The sequence below is a fragment of the Aotus nancymaae genome, unplaced genomic scaffold (assembly GCF_030222135.1).
Source record: "Aotus nancymaae isolate 86718 unplaced genomic scaffold, 86718_ANA_hifiasm-v0.15.2.pri h1tg000029l, whole genome shotgun sequence".
In the NCBI taxonomy this organism is placed as follows: domain Eukaryota; kingdom Metazoa; phylum Chordata; class Mammalia; order Primates; family Aotidae; genus Aotus; species Aotus nancymaae.
Window position 1 is genome coordinate 8,791,923 of NW_026988442.1, and position 16,699 is coordinate 8,808,621.

General features: G+C 39.6%; 1 protein-coding gene across 4 annotated transcripts in view; it reads right to left on the minus strand.

Annotated features, from left to right (window-relative positions):
• PTPRA (protein tyrosine phosphatase receptor type A) overlaps nt 1-16,699 on the minus strand; it is a 176,380-nt gene that overhangs the window by 96,500 nt on the left and 63,181 nt on the right. The gene's annotated exons all lie outside the window — the stretch shown is intronic.

Genomic DNA, 16,699 nt, shown 5'->3' on the forward strand with positions numbered 1-16,699 from the left:
CTCATGGAGCTCACATCTCAGGCATCTTCTCATCTCCCTTTCTCATGTTAACCAAAACATTTCAGATTCATCAGTAAAACTCTTCATCCAGGAGGCAGATAAAATGGCTTTTCTTCATTTTGATTCATTTACTCTTTCTTTTAAACAGAGAAATAAGGGAATATTCTTATCCCATCTTTTCTTCTATATTTAAAAAGGAATACGAAGAAACTTGACAGTCTCTCTCCTCATGTGCTCTTTTCCTTACTTCCCATCCCAATTCCATGTTTGCCCTCTTTTCCTTCCCTCCTTCTGTTTTGTTTTGAATGAAGAATTAGGTAACTAGTCCAAAACTACGACCTAAACCTGGAGCCTAGATTCACTGGTACCGAAATCACTAATTTTTCTGATGGGAAATGAGAGAAAAATGAGGGTTGGGATTACAAAATGTAAAAAGTAAAAAGAGGGTTGGAATTACAAAAAGATTACAAAGTGCTGGGATTACAGGTGTGAGCCACTGCGCCTGGCCTGTAGAGTGTGTGTGTGTGTGCACGTGTCCGTGTGTGCATGTGTGTTTGTGTATACTTACCTGTCAATTATAATCAAGCTCCGTGCTCCACACAGACCAAAGAGAGTTCTGCTCTCCTTACAAGACCTACCCAGCATCTAGCAAAGTACTCCACACATAATAGGCATATTAAGTAGTGAACTGAAGTTGACCACACCTATAGGGACTACAGCTCTGCTTAAAAACAAATCAATCCCTGAAACTGAATTAAAATGACTGAAGACTCCTAGGCAAAGTTAGAAACAAATGTAAATCATCTCTTGAAAAATATATTGGCTGGGCATGGTGGCTCATACCTGTAATCCCAGCACTTTGAGAGGCCTAGGTGGGTGGATCACCTGAGGTCAGGAGTTGAAGACCAGCCTGGCCAACATGGTGAAATCCCATCTCTACTAAAAGTACAAAAATTAGCTGGGTGTGATGGCAGGCGCCTCTAATCCCAGCTACTCAGGAGGCTAAGGGAAGAGAATTGCTTGAACCCAGGAGGCAGAGGTTGCAGTGAGCTGAGATTGCACCATTGCACTTCAGCCTGGGCAACAAAAGCAAAACTCCCATCTCAAAAAACAAATAAAAAAAGAAAGAAAAGAAAAATGTATCATAGGTCTCAGATTATTTCTACAAATAATTTAAAAACTACAGTGTCTAGTCCATGAAAAGGCAACATGAGAATCAGTAAAAAAACAGACAGTAAGAATAGTCCTGCAGCATTAAGAATTTTAGTCAAGAATTAATGGTACAAAAATTTAATAGCAAATCTGAAAAAGATCTTAATGGATAAATTTAAGAACAGATAAAATATGGCTGAAGAGAGAATTAGTGAACTGGAAGATAGGTCAAAAGGAAGTATCTAGAATGAAACAGAGAGAAGAAAAAAGATTTATCAAAAAATGCCAAAGAGAAGATAAGAGGTATAAATGGTACAATGAAATGATCTAACCTACATGTAATTTCAGTTTCAGATAAGTGGAAAGGGAGAAATGGAACAGAAGAAATATTTGACAGTGAAACTTCTGAAAACCAAATAATTATTTAAAAACAATTTTTTTTAGAGACAGAGTCTAGCTCTGCTGCCCAGACTGGAGTGCAGTAGCACGATCTTGGCTCACTGCAACCTCTGCCTCCCAGGTTCAAGCAATTTGCCTCCCTCAGCCTCCCGAGTAGCTGGGATTACAGGCGCCCACCACCATGCCCAGCTAATTTTTATATTTTTAGTAGAAACAGGATTTCACTGTGTTGGCCAGGCTGGTCTCGAACTTCTGACCTTGTGATCCACCTGCTTCGGCCTCCCAAAGTGCTGGGATTACAAGCATGAGCCACCACGACTGGCCTTAAAAACAATTTTTGAAGCACTCAGAAGGAAAAATAGACACTGTAGTAGACTGCAAAGATGGCTACCTTGTACACACGCCTTTTACAGTGAGACACCGACACTCCTATCAACAGGTGAAGTTTATTTCTCCATTTCTTTAATTTGAGCTGGACCTGTGACTTGTTTAAACCAATAAAATGCAGAACTAACAGTGTGTCTTCCAAGTTGACAACTCAAGAGAACTTGCAGCTGTCATTTGGCTCTCTTGGAACACCGCTGTCATAATATGAAAAGCTTTGGCTCACTTCCTTACATTAAGAGAGAGGCTCAATCAACAAGTGACACCAACTGCCAAACATGTGCTTGAGACAATCTCAGTCCCAGGTGAACCATTAGATGATTACAGATGCATGAATAACTCCAATCAAGACCAGCAGAGGGGCCAGGCATGGTGGCTCATGCCTGTAATCCCAGCACTTTGGGAGGCTGAGGCAGGTGGATCATTTGAGGTCAGGAGTTGGAGACCAGCCTGGCCAACGTGGTGAAACACTGTCTCTACTAAAAATAAAAAAATTAGCTGGGTGGTGGTGGTGTGCACCTGCAATCCCAGCTACTCAGGAGGCTGAGACAGGAGAATTGCTTGAGCCTGGGAGGCAAAGGTTGCAGTGAGCCGAGATTGGACCACTACACTCCAGCTTGGATGACAGCATGAGAGCCTGTCTAAAAAAAAGACCAGCAAAGGAACCAAACAGCTACCTAGTACTGATTGATATTCACAGAATTGTGAGTCAATTTTACATGGTTGTTACCTTAAAATATTAAATTTGGGAATGTTTTGCTATGCAGCAATAGAAAAAGGATACAAAAATATTTTCAACAAAGGAAACAATTAGATCAACAGCTGATCATAATACTTAAGTATTATTAACTTTTTCTTAAACTTTAGAATTTAAGTTCTAGGCTATCAAGAAGAGTAAACATCAACCAAGTAATTTGCATCCTCTTCTAGAGAAAGGACTAGTGTGTGTTTGGCTACATGCAAGATAGTCAGTTCATGTTAAGCATAAGTATGACTTTGTTACTGTCTTTATTTGGAGATTAATAATGGTTTAAGGAGATGTGTATGGGTGCCAAGTTGACAAAGGGTAGACTTGTGATTGTTAATTTCGTTGGGCCACAGTGTCCAGATTATTTGGTTAAAGGTTATTCTGGATATATCTGTGAGGGGTGTTTTGGATGAGATTTACATTTAAATCAATGGACTTTGAGTACAGCAGACTGCCCTCCATAATGTAGGTGGGCTTCATCCATACAATTGAAGATCTGAATAGCACAAAAGGCCGACCTCCCCCACGCAAGAGGGAATTCTCCAGCAGACTACCCTTGAACTTGAACTGCAGTTCCTTCCTGAGTCTCCAGGCTGCTAGCCTACCCCACTGTGAGTCAATTCCTTAAAATAAATCTATATAATATATGATTAATATTTAATGTAGTTAGTATATATTTAATATAATTTCAGTAGTATCCCCTTATCTGGGGGGATATGTTCCAAGACCCTCAGTAGATGCCTGAAACTACAGATGGTACTGAACCCCATATAAACTATATTTCTTTCCTATACATACATACCTATGGTAAAATTTAATTTAGAAATTAGGCACAGTAAGAGATTAACAACAACAACTAACAATAAAATAGAACAATTGTAACAATATGCCACCACTACTCTTGCACTTTCGGCCATTATTAAGTAAAATAAGGGTTACTTGAACACAAGCATTGCAGTATTGCTACAGTTGATCTGATAACCTAGATGGCTAAGTGACCAACGGATGGATAGTGTCTAGAGCATGGATACATCACAAAGAGGAATAAGTCATGTCCTGGGCTGGACAGAGCAGGACAGGTGCAAGGTTTCATCATGCTACTTAGAATGGTACGAGAAACTTATGGATTGTTTATTGCTAAATTTTCCATTTAATATTTTCAGACTGTAGTTAGCTATGGGTAGTTGAAACTGCAGATAAGGAAAGAATGAAACTATAGATAAGAATATCTAAATATATAATATAAAATATATTTTAAAAATAATATAAAATATATATAAAATACAATATAGGCCAGGCTTGGTGGCTCACGCCTGTAATCCCAGCACTCTGGGAAGCCGAGGCAGGCAGATCATGAGGTCAGGAGATCAAGACCAGCGTGGTCAACATGATGAAACCCCGTCTCTACTAAAAATACAAAAAAAATATCCAGGTGTGATGGCATACACCTGTAGTCCCAACTTCTCTGGAGGTTGAGGCAGGGGAATAGGTTGAACCTGGGAGGCGGAGGTTGCAGTGAGCCAAGATCGCGCCACTGCACTCCAGCCTGGGCCACAGAGTGAAACTCCATCCCAAAAAAGCAAATAAATAAAAATAAATTTTAAAAATATACAATATAAAATATATAAAATATTATATAAATATAAAAGTATGTATATATAAAATAAGCCAGGTGCAGTGGTGCATGCCTGTAGTCTCAGCGACTTGGAAGGCCGAGACAGGAGTATTGCTTAAGCCCAAGTGTTCGAGGCTGCAGTGGGCTATGATCACACCACTATATTCCAGTGTGAATGACAAGGCAAGACCCTGTCTCTAAAACATAAAACAAAAAATTTTTTAAAGTAAAATAAGTAACTTAAGCATATCCTAAGAGTGACAGAAAAAAAAAAGGTAAAATAAAGTAAAACACACCTAAAACCTATTGATTCTGTTTCTCTGGAGAACCCTAACTAATATAGACAGAAACCAGAAGACAAAGAAATGAGTATTTTCAAAGGGCAAAAAAAAATTTGCCACCAAAAAATATTACTATATCCAGTAAAATTATCTTTTAAGACCCTAAAGGGTAAAAAAAAAAAAAAAAATTTTTTTTAGATGAATCTCACTCTGTTGCCCAGGCTGGAGTGCAGTGGCGAGATCTCGTTTCACTGCAACCTCCATCTCCTGGGTTCAAGCAATTGGACTGACTCATAATAGAAGAGACTGGCAGTTGGAGATTCAGGAAGGGGTTGCAATTCAAGTTCAAAGGCAGACTGCCAGAGAATTCCTTCTTGCCTCAGCCTCCCAGGTAGCTGGGAATACAGACGCTCACAACCATGCCTAGCTAACTTGCGTATACTTAGTAGAGACAGGGTTTCACTATTCTGGCCAGGCTGATCTTGAACACATGACCTCAAGTGACCCACCAGCCTCTGCCTCCCAAAGTGCTGGGATTACAGGCACAAGCCACCACACCCAGCCCCTAAAGGCAAGATTTAAAAACCTTCAGACCAAGAAAACTCAAGAGAATTCATTAACAGCAAAAACTATACTAAGAACTTATTAAAGTATGTTCTTCAAACAGAAAGTAAATCTCAAAAAGGTTAAAAAAGCAGTGATGAAAAATGGAAGTGGTAATATGTAGATAGATCTAAATGAATAGTAACCATATAAAACAATAATGTTTTATGGATTTTAAAACACATGATTAGAATACATGTATTATATATAAGCGGAACTGATAAAAGAAGTTAAAAGTGTTCCAAGATCTTTGTATTGTCTAAGAAGAATAAACGTACTAATATGTCAATTAATGTGATATATGTAAGCTATGTGTTGTAATCTGTAGGTTAACTACTAAAAGAACAGGGTCTACAACTTGACAAGAGAGGAAAAAGCTAGAATAGTAAAAATGTCTATAAAGAGAAAAAGGAACATGCTGGTATATTATTACAATTATTGTACTTTAGTATTAGTTATTATTGTTGATTTTTTACTGTGCCAAATTTATAAACTTTATCACAGCTATGTATGTATAGGGAAATATATATCTGTGGTTTCGCGCATCAACTGGGGGTCCTGAAACATAGTCCCTCCCGCAGATATGGAGGTACTATTGCAATTATATGTCATATTAAATATACATTAATTCTACTAGGTAGTAGCCATATTATATATTAATTATATCAAATACATGTCATATAGATTTATTTTAAGGAACTGACTCATAATAGAAGAGACTGGCAGCTGGAGATTCAGGAAGGGGTTGCAATTCAAGTTCAAAGGCAGACTGCCAGAGAATTCCTTCTTGCTTGGGAGAGGTCGGCCTTTCGTTTTATTCAAATCTTTGAGGAAAATAGAAGGCAAAGGTATACTAACTATATCAAACAAACTAAATGCTCCAATTAAAATACAAAAATTTTAAAACATAATAAAAAACCTCTATTATATGCTATTTAAAAGAGACATTTTTAAGCTTAAGGATACAGAAAAGTTGAAAATAAAAGAATGGACTAAAATAAGCCATGAAAATACTAGTGTAACACTGATGTCAAAATCTGACAAAGCACACACACAAAAGAAAATAACTTTAACTGCAAAATCTTAAAGTCCTAGCAAAGAGAAAGCAGAATATGTTATATTATACCACAACATGATGAAGGCTTACTTCAAAAATTTAAACATGGTACATCATTAAGAAACATTAATAAAAATCCTCACAAAAAATAATTCAAAACATAAAAAGCCATATAATAAGCCTGATTAATGCTGGTTTACAGAACTGATTTTCTAGAAATCAGATTTATAAAACTGGTTTTCTTTAAAAAGGCAATCACTGGGAAAATAACCCATTAACTCAGTATTTACTATGTGGTAGGCCCTGTTCCTTCTACTAGAAATAGTGAACGAATTCTAACTGAATCCCTATCTTCATGAAGTTTACAGTCTAGTAGCAGAAAACTGACATTAAATACATCAACACACAGATAAATATGAGAAGTGATAGAAAAGAGAATTATAGGACTCTAAAAGCCTATAGAAGAAGAAAATTTGACCTAGCCAGGCAGCCAAGGCCTCCCTGAGGCACTGACTCCTGAGCTGACAAGTGAAAGATGAAAAGGAATCAGGAAGGCATTAAGGAAGGCAGGGAACTCCATGCTAGTCAGTAACCTCAGAAAGGGTGGGAACAGGGTCTAAAAAAAGCCATTGTGGCTGAAGCATAAAGAGCAAGGGGGAGCAGGTGCCAGGAAGCTGGAGATGTATATAGGGTAGGGCCACACAGGGTGACTTTTCTTTGTCCCATAAGCATTAAGAAGCCTTTGAAGAACAAAAGCATGACAGTGAACTACCTGCCCTACATTTTGGAATGAACATTTTATTCAGCTGGGTGTAGAGAACATAGCACTGGATATGAGCAGTTCAGTTAGAAGGTACTGGTGGAGATGCAAGAGTATTACAAGTAAGGAGATATTCAGGAGGTAAACTGCACAGGGCTTAATAATAGATTTGTTCTTGGGGTGACAGGGAGTATTGAATGCTACTACTCTTTGGTTTCTGATTTACCTAACAGATGCCATCCAGTGAGTCACATAACAGAGGAAAAGAGGCCGAGCACAGTGACTCATGCCTGTAATCCCACACTTTGGGAGGCCGAGGCGGATCACCTGAGGTCAGGAGTTTGAGACCAGCCTAGCCAACATGGTGAAACCCCGTCTCTACCAAAAATTAGCCAGGCGCGGTGGCAGGTACCTATAATCCCAGCTACTTTGGAGGCTGAGGCAGGAGAAATGCTTGAACCCAGGAGACAGAGGTTGCAGTGAGCTGAGATCACGCCACTGTACTCCAGCCTGGGTGACAGACCAAGACTCTGTCTCAAAACAAAAATAAAAAACAAACAAACAAACCAGAAACAAAAGAATTTTTCACCAGAGAAAATTATGTATCTTGAAATAATGGACAACAACATACAGAAAAGCCAAACATTAAAATCAGTATCATTAAAGCAGGTCAAGAAAGGGATGCTGGCAATCACCTTTAAGATTTACTAATCATTTGGAACAAGGGCTGGCAATTAGTCTCTGTTCCAACTACTCAACTCTGCTGTCATATCATGAAGGCAGCCACAGACAATATAGAAACAAATGAACATGGCATATTCTAATAAAATGCTGAAATTTGAATTCCATATAATTTCTTTCTTCTCTCTCTCTCTCTCTCTGAGGCAGGAGGATCCCTTAAGCCCAAGAGATCGGGCTGAAGTGAGCTGTGTTTACACCAATGTACTCTGGCCTGGGTGACAAAGTGAGAACTGTCTCCAAAAAAAAAAAAAAAAAGGAAAACTCATTCTGAGCTTGTCTGCCATACCAAAACAGGCAGTGAGCTGGATATGGGAGACAGATAATAGTTTGCCAACCCTGTTGAAAAAGTAGATAATGGGATAAGAAAACAGTCAGGTATGGGGGTATGTGCCTGTAGTCCCAGTTACTTGGAAGGCTGAGGGCAGTCCAGTTAGAAGTTACTGGTGGAGATGCAAAAGTGTTACAAGTAAGGAGATATTCAGGAGGTATGAAAACATATTAGTATATGCCAAAGCACAGGAGTTCAAGTCCAGCCTAGGCAATACAGTGAGACCTCATCTCTTTTTCTAAAAAAGAGAAAACAAGATATAATTATTGGAGGAAAAACCCCCAAACTGTTATTAGTATTTGAAAGACTGTGTATATAGGTTAAAAAAAAAACTACTGGAACTAAATATAAAGTTCATAATTTAAAACTGCAGCAGGAGGCCGGGCGCGGTGGCTCACGCCTGTAATCCCAACACTTTGGGAGGCTGAGGCGGGTGGATCACAAAGTCAGGAGTTCGAGACCAGCCTGACCAAGATGGTAAAACTCTGTCTCTACTAAAAATTCAAAAAATTAGCCAGGCATGGTGGCACACACCTGTAATCCCAGCTACTTGGGAGGCTGAGGTAGGGAACTGCTTAAACTCAGGAGGCAGACATTGCAATGAACTGAGATCAGGCCACTGCACTCCAGCCTGGGTGATGGAGTGAGACTCCGTCTCAAAAAAAAAAAAAAAAAAAAAACCGCAGCAGCGATTTAGAGTTCAGGAAAAGATGGAGTAGGCATATTCCATCCTATTCCTCCCTGGGTTCAAATGATTTTCCTGTCTCAGCCTCCGGAGTAGCTGGGATTACAGGTGCCCACCACCACGCCCAGCTAATTTTTTTTTTTTTTTTTGAGATGGTCTTGCTCTGTCCCCCAGGTTGGAGTGCAGTGGCATAATCTTGGCTCACTGCAACCTCAGCCTCCCAGGTTCAAGCGATTCTCCTGCCTCAGCCTCCCGAGTAGCTGGGACTACAGGTGCATGCCAACATGCCCGGCTAATTTTTGTATTTTTAGTAGAGATGGAGTTTCACCATATTGGCCAGCCTGGTCTCAAACTCCTGACCTCAGGTGATCTGCCCACCTCGGTCTCCCAAAGTGCTGAGATTACAGGCATAAACCACTGCACCTGACCCCTCCAACTGATTATAACCAAACATTCTAGATAAAATTCATGACTCAAGTGACAGAAATATTCTGAAAAGTAGAAAAAAGAAGGTAGACTGACTAGGGACCAATGGACATGAGGACTGACCCAAAAGGAAGCTCCCTATTTTTTTGTTTGGTTTAACTTCTAATATGTCCTAGCCGAGGCTCTGGAGTCACAGCCTAAAAGGACCAATGACACAGACAAGAAATTGCCAAGAAAAGCCTACCCTCTCTAGGTCAAGAACTGGGAAAGGGGTAGCTCAGCAGAACAAAAACATTTTGTCCATGCCTATCCTAGTCCAGTCAAACTAAAAAAAGGGGGGGTTCCCCTTATTTTCCTTACCAGACACTGTGGCCCAGAAATTGTGACTAGCATTCTGACTTCCAATACAACTCTGCCATAATCAGGTGGCACACCTGTTCCCTCTTCTCCATGTTACAGCTGCAGAGAATGTGAGTGAAGTCATCTTTCTCTATCCCAGAATAACCAGATGGAGTCCTAACCCCAGCAAAACTACAGAATTGGAAAGGATTATGGTGAGGAGAAAGCTAGAGAAATGAATTCTCTAAATCTGTGTGTGATATCCTAAACGTGCTTCTGAGTAACCCATGTGTAAAAATGACCAGAAACAACACAGCAAAAGGTATAAGACCTAAACACTGCTCTGGAATAACACCTAATTTCAGACTGGCCTAATTTCAGTTCTCGGTAGCACAGACCAGAACAGCACAGCAAGACTGAAAACTGAACCACAGCCAACAAAAGTGGGCTAGGGTATGTGTTTTAAACCTAAACAGGTTGACCACCTGTTAAATATAAAAATTTAGACAGGAATCAGAATCTCATAGCATAATATCCCAAGTGCCAGGATGCAATTCAAAATTACTCATTATATGAGGAACATGAAAATCTCAACTTGAATGAAAAAAGGCAATCAACAGATGACAATACCAAGATGATACAGATGTGTATCATGAAACTGCTCAAACAAGACATTATAAACACTCAGCATATATCAGATATAAGGAGTACCAAATGAAATTTTTAAAAATAAAAAATAAAATTTCCGAAATGAAAAAGACCCACTGGATGGGCTCAATAGCAGAACAGAAATGACAAAGAAAACAATCAGTCAACTTAAAAACAAATGAATGGAAATCATCCAGTCTGTACAAGAGAGAAAGTAGATTGAAAAGAAATTAACAGTTTCAAGGTCCTGTGGGATAATAACAAAAATCTAACATCCATGTTATCAATGTCCCAGGAGTAAGAGTAGAATGGAGAATTTTTTTTAAAAAATTAAAGAAATAATAGCTAAAAACTATCTATCAGCTGGGCGCCGTGGCTCACGCCTGTAATCCCCACACTTTGGGAGGCCAAGACAGGTGGATCACCTGAGGTCAGGGGTTCAAGACCAGCCTGGTCAACATGATGAAACCCCATCTCTACTAAAAATACAAAAAATGAGCCAGGCATGGTGGTGCTGGCTGTAATCCCAGCTACTAGGGAGGCTGAGGCAGGAGAATTGCTTGAACCTAGGGGGCAAAGGTTGTAATGAACCAAGATTGCGCCACTGCACTCCAGCCTGGGTAATATGGCAAGGCCCTTGTCTCAAACAAAACAAAACAAAACAATTCTATCTATCTGTCTGTCTGTCTGTCTGTCTGTCTATCTGTTTTAGAGGCGGGTCTCATTATGTTTTCCAGGCTGGTCTCAAACTCCTGGGCTCATGCAATCCTCCTGCCTTGGCCTCTCAAAGTGCTGGGATTATGGGCAGGAGCCACCACACTTGGCCTCAAATTTAGATATAAACTTATAGATTCAAACTTCTAAAAACTAAAGAAAAGTACCGAAAGCAGCTAGAGAGAAACAACATTAGTTACAGGAGAATAACAATTTGAAAGACAACAGATTTTCATCAGGAATCATGGAAACCACAAGGATGGACAAAATATTTTTCAAATGCTGAAAGAAAATAACTATCAAGTCAAAATTCTATAGACAGTGAATATATCCTTCAGAAATAAAAATGAAATAAAAATACTGGCAGATGAATGAAACTAAAAATGTGTCATCAACAGATCAGCTTTGAAAAGAATGACTAAAGAAACTTTGTCAGAAAGAAAGGAAATGATAACAAGAAAACCTCAAATAGAAGTAAAGAAAAAGCAATGCAAAGGGTATGTGTGTGTATGTCTATATATGTACACATCTATATATGTTATTCATATATGTATTTTTATTCATATACATATACACATACATACACTAATTAAGCAATTCTTCTCTTCTTGAGTTTTAAAAATTACGGCCGGGCACAGTGGCTCACTCCTGTAATCCCAGCATTTTGGGAGGCTGAGGCGGGCAGATTACCTGAGATTGGGAGTTCGAGACCAGCCTGACCAACGTGGAGAAATCTTGTCTCTACTAAAAACAGAAAATTAGCTGGGCATGGTGGCTTATGCCTGTAATCCCAGCTACTCGGGAGGCTGAGGCAGGAGAATAGCTTGAACCTGGGAGGTGGAGGTTGCGGTGAGCCGGGATTGCACCATTGCACTCCAGCCTGGGCAACAAGATTGAAACTCCATCTCAAAAAAAAAAAAAAAAAATTATGTTTGATGATTCAAAGTAAAAATTACAGCAGTGCCTGATGTGGTTCTCATTGTATGTAGAGGTAATATTTAAGACAATTGTACCATAAAGAAGGAAGGTAGAAGGAACTAAAAGGTGGTAAAGTTTCTACATTCTACTTAAGGTGGTAAAGTTGATATTAACAGACTGTAATAGAGCAATCACACAAAAAACTTTATAAAGAGATATACTCAAAATGAAGTACTAAAAAGTGTTCAAGGAACCCACAGTAAAACAGGAAAGGGAAAACAGAAGAAGAAAATAACCAATGAAACAAAAATGGCAAATTTAAATCCAAAAGTATCAATAATTACATTCAATGTAATGGTTTATACATGCCAACTAAAAGAAATGAATATAATTGATTCTTTCAAAAAAGAACCTAACTAGGCCAGGTGTGATGGCTTATGGCCGTAATCCCAGCACTTTGGGAGGCCAAGGCAGGTGGATCACTTGACCCCAGGAGTTCGAGACCAGCCTGGGCAACATGGTAAAATCCTGTCTCTACCAAAAAACCCCAAAACAAAACAAAAATTAGCCAGCAGTGATGACATGCATCTGTAATCCCAGCTACTCAGGAGGCTAAGGTGGAGAACTGATTGAACCTAGGAGGTTGGGTGACAAAAGTGAGACCCCCGTCTCAAAAAAAAAAAAAAGACCTAGGCCAGGCATGGTGGCTCATGCCTATACTAACAACATTTTGGGAGGCTGAGGCAGGCATATTGGTTGAGCCCAGAAGTTCAAGATGAGCCTGGGCAACATAGCAAGACCCTGTCTCTATTTAATAATAATAATAAAAAAAGACTCAACTATATGCTATCTATAATAAACTTACTTCAAATACAGTTATGTGTCACCTAGTAAGGATACATTCTAAGAAATGCACCATTATACAATAAGGTGAGAAGGTACAGCCATTATGAAAAACATGTATGGAGGGTCCTCAAAAAATTAAAAATAAGGCTGAGTGCAGTGGATCATGCCTGTAATCCCAGCATTTTGGGAGGCCAAGACAGGAAGACTGCTTGAAGCCAGGAGTTTGAGACCAGCCTGGTCAATATTGTGAGATCCTGTATTTACGAACAATTTTTATTTTTTTTTTGAGACGGATTTTTATTCTTGTTGCCCAGGCTGTAGTGTAATGCTGTGATCTTGGCTCACTGCAACCTCTGCCTCCCGGGTTCAAGTGATTCTCCTGCCTCAGCCTCTCAAGTAGCTGGGATTACAGGCATGCGCCACCACACCTGGCTAATTTTTTTTTTATTTTTAGTAGAAACAGTGTTTCACCATGTCATTCAAGCTGGTCTTGAACTCCTGACTTTGGGTGATCCACCCACCTCAGCCTTCCAAAGTGCTGGGATTACAGGTGTGAGCCACCACACCTGGCCTCTACAAACAATTTTTTAAAATTAGCTGAATGTAGAGGCATGTGCCTGTAATAGGGAAGCTGAGGGAGTTCGAGATCAGCCTGACTAGCATGGTGAAAACCTATCTCTACTAAAAATACAAAAATTAGCTGGGTGGGGTGGCACACACCTGTAATCCCAGCTACTTGGGAGGCTGAAGCAGAAGAATCACTTGAACCCAGGAGGCAGAGGTTGTGGTGAGCTGAGATTGAGCCTTGCACTCCAGCCTGGGCAACAAGAGCAAAACTCAGTCTTAAAAAAAACCCAGATATAGGAAGACAAATATTGCATGATCCTGCTTAACATGTGGAGTATAAAAACTTGAACTCATAGAAATAGAGAGTAAAATGGTGGTTACCAGAGGTTGGTGAGTAGGGGAATTGGGGAAATACTGGACAAAGAATATAAAATTCAGTTATGAGGAATAAGTTCAAGAGATCAATTGTACATCATGGTGACTATAGTTAATAACAATATATTGTATTTTTAAAAAGGATATTAATATGCCATTTTTATTGAACAAAGTAGCATTACAAAAAAGGTGATTTCAAAGACATATAGCTCTTTCATTGCAGCCTTAAGGGGTGACATCTGATCACTGAAAATAGGCTGCTGTGTTCCAATTTTCTCTGATATTTGGCATTATCCTGAATACATATGCTCTGATTTGGAAAGAATCAGTCTGTAAAGATTTAATAGATTTGAGATATGCATATTTAAAATATATGTCTTGTGACTAAAATGAAATGAAGCGTACTTATTTATTTTGGAGACGGAGTCTCCCTCAGCTGCCCAGGCTGGAGTGCAGTGGCACGACCTCGGCTCACTGCAACCGCTGTCTACCAGGTTCAAGTGATTCACCCGTCTCAATCTCCTGAGTAGCTGGGATTACAGGCACCCACCATCATGCCTGGCTAATTTTCGTATTTTAGTAGAGTCAGGGTTTCACTATGCTGGCCAAGCTGGTCTTCAACTCCTGACCTCAGGTGATCCTCCTGCCTCAGCCTCCCAAAGTGCTAGGATTACAGGCATGAGCCAGGGTGCCCAGACTGTTTTTTTTTTTTTTTTTTTGAGAGAGGGTCTCATTCTGTCATCCATGCTGGAGTGCAGAGGAGCAATCTTGGCTCACTGCAACCTCCGCCTCCTGGACTCAAACGATCCTCCCAATGATCCTCCCACCTCAGCCTCTCCAGTAACTGGGACTACAGACATGCACCACACCTGGCTAATTTTTTTTCTTTTCTTTTTTTGAGAAGGAGTTTCACTCTTTTTTTTTTTTTTTTTTTAGAGAAAAAAAAAAGAATGAAGGAGAGGAAGAAAAAGGAAGAGAAAGAGGGAGAGAGAACGGGAGTATTGCTTTATTACCCAGGCTAGAATGCAGTCTAAAAATGGGAATTGAAAACCTCTTTTGTGCCAATTAATTGTGCTTAACAATGGAGACAGGAAGGAATAAGGGAAGAAAATAACAAGCAGCCAACCAATATTTCATTTAAACCTATGAAATGCTATGCAATTACTGAGGAGTGATTTACTTCCAATTATGTAATCACTTTTTTAATAGGTGTGATATGGTACTGATAAGAATGTATGTTTTGTGTTTTTTTGAAGTGGAGAGTTCTATAAATGTTTATTAAGTTTACTTGTTCTGGGTCTGAGTTCAAGTCCTGGATATCCTTGTTAATTTTCTGTCTCGACGATCTGTCTAATATTGACAATGTGATGTTACAGTCTCCCACTATTATCGTGTGGGAGTCTAAGTCTCTTTATAAGTCATTAAGAACTTGTCTTATGTATCTGGGTGCTCCTGTATTAGGTGCGTATATATTTAGGATCATTAGCTCTTCTTGTTGCATTGATCCTTTTACCATTATGTAATGTCCTTCTTTGCCTCTTTTGATCTTTGTTGCTTTAAAGTCTATTTTATCAGAGGCAAGAATTGCAACTCCTGCTTTTTATTTATTTATTTATTTTTGCTCTCCGTTTAGTTGGTAAATCTTCCTCCGTCCCTTTGAGTCTCTGTGTATCGTTACATGTGAGATGGGTCTGGATGCAGCATACCGATGGGTTTTGGCTTTTTATCCAGTTTGATTAATAATAATATATGTGAGTTTAATACTGCCATTTGATGCTAGCTGGCTGTTTTGCCCATTAGTTGATGTGAATTCTTCATTATGTTAATGCTCTTTACTTTTTGATATATTTTTTGGAAAGGCTGATACTGGTTGTTCCTTTATATGTGAAAACTTTGTACCCTTTGACCAACATCTACCCATTTTCCTCACCACCAGGCCCTGTCCCTGATAATCTCCATTCTACTCAACTTAAACTATGAAGAGACTGTCTACCTTCCTTCAACTCTGGGCACTGACAGCACCACACAGCACTGGTTTTGTCTGTCCACTTCCCAGTGTCCCTGGCTAATGCATCCTTCTCTGTATAATCTTTTAAATAGGTAGCTCCTCAGAAATTAAACATATCCCCTCCCTTTATTTTCACTCTATACTCTTGGTTAAGGCAAGCTCATGGCTTCAAACACCAGCCAGCAGTCAATGAGTTCCAATATAAACAGGTAGCCCAGACCTTTTCTTTAGTTCCTGTACCAATACATCCAACTGCCTATACAACATGAAGCTCACATGGGACATAAAATTCAGGATGTCCCCAAACTTAAGATCTTACTCTCCAAACCTGGCCTTCCTCCAGTCATTCATAGCTCAGTAAATGGCGTAAGACCATCAGGCTGCGCATTCCAGAAATCTACAAACCAATCCTGATACCCCCTCATCTTCACCAGCCCATTTAACCCATCATCAAGTCCTGCCATTTACTTCTTACCTAACTCCCATGTCATTCATTCTTTGTCTCCACCACCAACATGCTAGAACAAATTACCTTCCTCTCTTACTGGACTACTGCTAAAGCTTTCTTTTTTTTTTTTTTTTTCGAGACCGAGTTTCGCTCTTGTTACCCAGGCTGGAGTGCAATGGCGCAATCTCGGCTCACCGAAACCTCTGCCTCCTGGGTTCAGGCGATTCTCCTGCCTCAGCCTCCTGAGTAGCTGGGATTACAGGAACGCACCACCGTGCCCAGCTAATTTTTTGTATTTTTAGTAGAGACAGGGTTTCACCATGTTGACCAGGATGGTCTCGATCTCTTGACGTTGTGATCCACCCGCCTCGGCCTCCCAAAGTGCTGGGATTACAGGCGTGAACCACCGCGCCCGGCCCGACCTGCTAAAGCTTTCTAACTGACCTCACCTATATCCAGTATTGGCCTTCAATCCATTCTTTACACCACAGTCAAAGTAAGCTTTTCAAAATGTAAATCTTGACAATGTAAATCTTATTTATTTCATTGTTTATTTCAAAATGTATATCATGTTTATTTTGTTCTCTACCTTAACACATTGTAATAGAGTTCCATTGCTCTCATGATGAAGAGCAAATTATTTTACTTGGTCTAGAA